The sequence below is a fragment of the Saimiri boliviensis genome, chromosome 3, assembly GCF_048565385.1.
Source record: "Saimiri boliviensis isolate mSaiBol1 chromosome 3, mSaiBol1.pri, whole genome shotgun sequence".
In the NCBI taxonomy this organism is placed as follows: Eukaryota; Metazoa; Chordata; class Mammalia; order Primates; family Cebidae; genus Saimiri; species Saimiri boliviensis.
In genome coordinates, this window is record NC_133451.1 from 64,581,275 (window position 1) to 64,587,697 (window position 6,423).

The window sequence follows — 6,423 nt, forward strand, 5'->3', positions numbered from 1 at the left end:
CATCCTGGTCAACAGATCTAGACCATCCTGGTCAACATGGTGAAACCCCGTCTCTACTAAAAATACAAAAAATTAGCTGGGCATGGTGGTGCGTGCCTGTAATCCCAGCTACTCAGGAGGCTGAGGCAGGAGAATTGCCTGAACCCAGGAGGCGGAGGTTGCAGTGAGCTGAGATTGCGCCATTGCACTCCAGCCTGGGCAACAAGAGCGAAACTCCGTCTCAAAAAAAAAAAAAAAAGAAATTCCATGGTGTGTAAAATGCTATCAAACAGCATGGCATAAAGGACAGATATTTCATGAATGAAAGAGAATCAATGTAGCTGACTTCATTGTTGTCCTGTCTTAAGAAATTGTCACACCCCAACCTTCAGTAACCACCATTCTGATCATTCAGCAGCCATGAACCTCAAGACAAGACCCTCTACCAGCAAAAAAGATTATGACTCACTGAAGGGTCAGATAATTGTTAGCATTTCTTAGCAATAAAATATTTTTTAATGAAGGTACTTTTTTATACGTATGCTATTGTACACTTAAGAAACCATAGTATAGTATAAACATAACTTTAATATGCGCTGGGAAACCAAAAAATATGTGTAATTCACTTTATTGCGATACTCACTTTATTGCAATATTCACTTTATTGCAGTAGTCTGGAACCAAACCTACAATGTCTGCATGGTATGCCTATATAGGTATGTCTAGATTTAACTTATGAAACACCAGGTTTTAAAAATTGTGTTATTGGCTGGGCGTGGTGGCTCACACCTGTAATCCCAGAACTTTGGGAAGCTGAAGTGGGCGGATCACCTGAGGTCAGGAGTGTGAGACCAGCCTGACCAACATGGTGAAACCCCATCTCTTCTAAAAATACAAAATTAGCCGGGCATGGTGGCAGGTGCCTGTAATCCCAGCTACTTGGGAGGCTGAGGTGGGATTACACCTGTAATCCCAGCACTTTGGGAGAATTCCTTGAACCTGGGAGGCAGAAGTTACAGTGAACTGAGATCACACCATTGCACTCCAGCCTGGGCAACAAGAGCAAAACTCCCATCTAAAAAAAAAAAAATTGTGGGCCCTGACAGATTCTCCTATCGAGGGTCACAGGGACACTAAGATTGCTATGTGGACCTTTGCTGACCATGCCATCCTGGTGGTACTTTCTGCTGCTGCCACTGCAGCCCGCTCTCTGAAGAATGCAGCCTTTCTAGGTCCAGGGGTATTGCAGTCAACAAGGACCTTTCACACAGGGCAGCCACACCTTGCCCCTGTACCACATCTTCCTGAATATGGAGGAAAAGTTGATCATGGACTGATTCCTGAGGAATTCTTCCAACATCTTTAACCTGAAACTGGTGTAACAGGACCCTATGTGCTTGGAACTGAGCTTATCTTGAATGCTTTATCCAAAGAAATATATGTGATTACCACAGAGACCTTCACTACCCTATCAGCAGTAGGTTTATTTATCTATGGAGTTAAAAATAATAAGGTCCTTCCATTGCAGAATTTGCTGATAAACTCAATGAGCAAAAACTTGCCCAACTAGAAAAGGCGAAGCAGGCTTTCATCAAAGAAATCTAGGATGCAGTTTATTTGTAGAAGGCACAGCAGGCACTGTTTCAGAAGCGCCATTACCTTTTTGATGTGCGGAGGAATAACGCTGCCACAGCTTTGGAGGTTACTTACTGCATAGAGTATATAAAAAAGTAAAGAATCGCCTGGACTATCATATATCTGTCCAGAACATGATGCGTCAAAAGGAACAAGAGCACATAATAAATTAGGTGGAGAAGCATGTGGTGCAGAGCATCTCTGCACAGCAGGAAAAGGAGACAATTGCCAAGTGCATTGCTGACCTAAAGGCTGGCAAAGAAGGCTCAAGCACAGCCAGTTATGTAAATGTATCTATTCCAATTGAGACAGCTAGAAACAGTTGACTGACTAAATGGAAACTAGTCTATTTGACAAAATCTTTCTGTATTGGTGTCTACTGAAGTTATGATTTACCTCTCCTAAAAATGAAAATTTTGTTTTAAATAGCGAGAGAACGAAATCTCTATTGGCCAGTCAGATAGTTCTCATCCTTTTTAGTCTACATTTGAGTTGTTCCATAATCACTTCTGTATAAGCAGTTTGCCTTTATAAAAACTTGCTGCCGCCGGGCACGGTGGCTCACGCCTGTAATCCCAGCACTTTGGGAGACCGAGGCGGGTGGATCACGAGGTCAAGAGATCGAGACCATCCTGGTCAACATGGTGAAACCCCGTCTCTACTAAAAAAAAAAAAAAAAGGAAATACAAAAAATTAGCTGGGTATGGTGGCGCGTACCTGTAATCCCAGGTACTCAGGAGGCTGAGGCAGGAGAATTGCCTGAACCCAGGAGGCGGAGGTTGCGGTGAGCCGAGATCGTGCCATTGCACTCCAGCCTGAGTAACAAGAGCGAAACTCTGTCTCAAAAAAACAAAACAAAACAAAACAAAACAAAAAAAACCTTGCTGCCTGTCTAAAGATTACCAGGTTATAGTTTAAATTTGTAATTAATTCTACCATCTTGCAATAAAGTGACAACTGAATGGAAAAAAATGTGTTCTTATTATTTTTATTTTATTTATTTTTGAGACAGAGTCTTATCTTTTACCTAGGCTGGAGTGCAGTGGCTCAGTCTTGGCTCACTGCAATCTCCACCTCCCAGGTTCAAGTGACTCTTATGCCTCAGCCTCCCTAGTAGCTGAAATTACAGGTGCACACCACCAGCCCCAGCTAACTTTTGTATTTTTAGTAGAGACGGGGTTTCACCATGTTGGCCAGGCTGGTCTCGAACTTTTTTTTTTTTTTTTTTTTTTTTTTGAGACAGAGTCTTACTCTGTCACCCAGGCTGGAGTACAATGGCATGATCTCAGCTCACTGCAACCTCTACCTCCCAGGTTCAAGCAATTCACCTGCCTCAACCTCCTGAGTAGCTGGGATTACAGAAGCGTGCCACCACACCCAGCTAATTTTTGTATTTTTAGTAAAGACGGGGTTTCACTGTGTTAGCCAGGTTGGTCTCGAACTCCTGACCCCGTGATCCGCCCACCTCAGCCTCCCAAAGTGCTGGGATTACAGGCCTGAGCCACTGTGTCCTGCCAGTGTTATTATTGTTTTAAGCCCAGATAGCCATACTTAGCCTTCTTTAGTGCTAGTTATTTAATTCTTTATTATGGAAGTGAAAAGGCTCTTTTGGAATAAGACATTGAGAGACCATTTTTTACTATGATGGAGATGAAGAGAAGAGGAAAGATTTGTGAGATTTTTTTTTTTCAGAGGTAGAATCAACAGGACTTGGGGCTTGATTGAAGGGGTAGTGTTTCTTACTGTTTTACTCTTCTTTGGAGTTGGGTTAAGTGGATGGGGATTACTTTTCATTTCCAGGAAAGTTTAGAACAAACATAGATATGGAAGCAAACTAACCCCGTTTTGTGTTAAATTCAATTTGTGTTAAACCAAAGAAGTCTGCCCTAGAACTATTCATTTGAGAGTTGTCAGTATAAACGAAGTTGTTGGTTTAGATGAGATTTTCCTAAGATCAAGTTTAGAGTAAGAAGAGAAAAAGGCCTGGAAACCAGACTTGAGGTACCCAAGCATTTAATGTCCTGTGGAGGGCCAGGTGTGGTCGCTCACACCTGTAATCCAGCAGTTTAGGAGGCCGAAGCGGGTGGATTGCTTGAGCCCAGGAGTTTGAGACCAGTCTGGACAATATGGTGAAACTCTGTCTCTACAAAAAATACAAAAATTAGCCAAGTGGGGGCATATGCCTGTGATCTCAGCTACTTGGAAGGCTGAGGTGGGAGGATCACCTGAGCCCAGGAGGTGCAGGTTGCGGTAAGCTGAGATCATGCCACTGCACTTCAGCCTGGGCAACAGAGTGAGACCTTGTCTCAAAATAGTAATAATAATAATTAAGGCCAGGCTCACACCTGTAATCCCTTGGGAGGCCAAGGTGGGCAGATTACCTGAGAATAGGAGTTAAAGACCAGCCTGGCAAACATGGCTAAACCCCATCTCTACTAAAAATAATAAAAAAAAAAATAGCCGGGTGTGGTGGTGGGTGCCTGTCATCTGAGCTACTTGGGAGGCTGAGGCAGGAGAATTGTTTGAACTTAGGAGGCGGAGGCTGCAAAGAGCTGAGATCACACCATTGCACTCCAGCCTGAACAACAAGAGCAAAACTCCATCTCAATCAAACAAACAAAACTAGAAATAATAGTGCCCTGTAGAGGACATTACTTTTGGTTTAGATAGCAGAAACCAGAATAAAGCAGAGGTGAGGAAATGGAGATGGAGGTGCAAACAAATAAAAATTTGATTTTGTAAATGCAGAAAGGGATAAGGCAGTAAAGGAAATATAGATCAAATGTAGATTTTGTATTACTTTGTTTGGATTCGTTTGGATTAAATTTGGTGAGATGAGAGCATATTGAACTGATGTTGAGAAGGGTTCAGTTGATGAGAAATAAGTAATGAGGAGAAATAGGCATAATTGATGTGTGGTTTCCCAGAAGGGTAGAAAAGGAGAGGCATCAAAACTCAGTTCCAGAGTTTGGCTTTAAATAAGAGAGAACTCCTCCACCTTCTCTATAATAAATTAATCCTGAAACATGTTCTTTATTATAGTACTATGTACAGAGTACCACTGACAGGTTGTCAGCCTTCTTCTCTGATAGTTTCTGAGGTAGAGCTAGTCTAAATTGGTAGAAACACTCTAGATTTAGGTGACTGTAAAGAGAAGGAAGGAAAGAAACAATCACCTCCCATCTTTAGGAAAGTTCAGAAGGAGCGCTCAGTGCTCTCAAGAGCACATTATCATGAGCTAGAAGAGGAGCTGGAAGGGGATAATTGTTCTCATTAGTAATAAATAAACAGGGGACTCATTTTGTTGTCCATGTCCCTTAATTCTTAGAGATGAACATACTTTTCTTCTGATATGCAACGAGGCAGAGTTCATTTCAAAGGGTCCCACCCCACAGCCTTCTTTGCATTTGAAAGAAACAAAAAATCATGAACCCATAGATGTCGTCTCATTCTTTTATCTGACAAGAAAACAGGTCCACTTAGAGCCACAAATTCAAAATTTGTCTTTTGCTGCAGTGATGTGTTTCTTAGGTTAGGTTTGTCAGTTAGCCTATATTCACGATTAACAAGTTCATGCCAACCAATTTTTATCTCTCTCCCGTAGATTGTATTTGGAAAACTTCTATGACGGAATAAAATGTACCTATTTATGATGGACACATGATGGATGAATATAGCTCTAAATACTACAACTTTTTCATTTGTTAAATTTAGCTTGTTATTCAAATAGGTCTCTGGGAATGAGAGTAAGCTGATTAGTTATTGAAATGAAATGTTCTGTCAAGGAATAGTAACTTGAATAAAAATGAAAAGATTATTTTATATTAATAGCACTTTTTTTTTTTTCTCCCATGGCAAATGTTTAAAAATGAAAACAAGACTGGCCAGGCATGGCAGCTCACACCTGTAATTCCAGCACTTTGGGAGGCTGAGGTGGGCAGATTACGAGGTCAGGAGATTGAGACCAGCCTGGCCAACATGGTGAAACCCCATCTCTCCTAAAAAAAACAAAAATTAGCTGGGTGTGGTGGCGCACGCCTGTAGTCCCAGCTACTCGGGAAGCTGAGGCAGGAGAATCACTTGAACCCAGGAGGCAGATGTTGCGGTGAGCCGAGATCGTGCCACTGCACTCCAGCCTGGTGACACAGGGAGACTCTGTCTCAAAAAAAAAAAAGACTGGAAATGTGAACAGCGTTCCTGAGGCAGTTCTCGGAATACAATGTCTACATGATTATGATAAGGAATTGATTTACTCCAGGTAGATCAGGCAGTCACAAAACAGAATTTTCTCTGAATGCTTAGTCGGTACTCCTATGTGACTCAGTGTTCACACTGAGGACATTTAGAAAGTGGAGCGATAGGTTATGGCATCTTCTGGACATACTTACAAAGATAAAGTGGTAGGCTTTTGTTTTTGTTTTTGTTATTTATCCAGATACTGAGAAGTAATGGCATCAACTAGTTTTTCCTAAGATGGCAAAAGATAGAGTATAACCAGAGCACAAGATCCAGAGCATCAGCTGACACACACAGATACAAAATATCCCTGAGCTCTTTGGTAATAGGCGTCATTCTGAATAATCACCTCTTTTTTTTTTTTTGAGACCGACTCTTACTCTGTCACCCAAGCTGGAGTGCAGTACCACAATCTTGGCTCACTGCAACCTCCACCTCCCAAGTTCAAGCAATTGTCATGCCTCAGCCTCCCCAGAAGCTGGGACTACAGTCGTGTACCACCACACCCAGCTACTTTTTGAGAGCAAAAGGAAAAGCAAGCACAATAGAAAAAGAGGGCCTGTATCACAGGAA

The 6,423-nt window shown here is 42.0% G+C and overlaps 1 pseudogene; it reads left to right on the forward strand.

Annotated features, from left to right (window-relative positions):
• Positions 1-265: 265 nt before the first annotated feature.
• Positions 266-2,757, forward strand: LOC141584000 (ATP synthase peripheral stalk subunit b, mitochondrial pseudogene; annotated as a pseudogene).
• Positions 2,758-6,423: the final 3,666 nt, after the last annotated feature.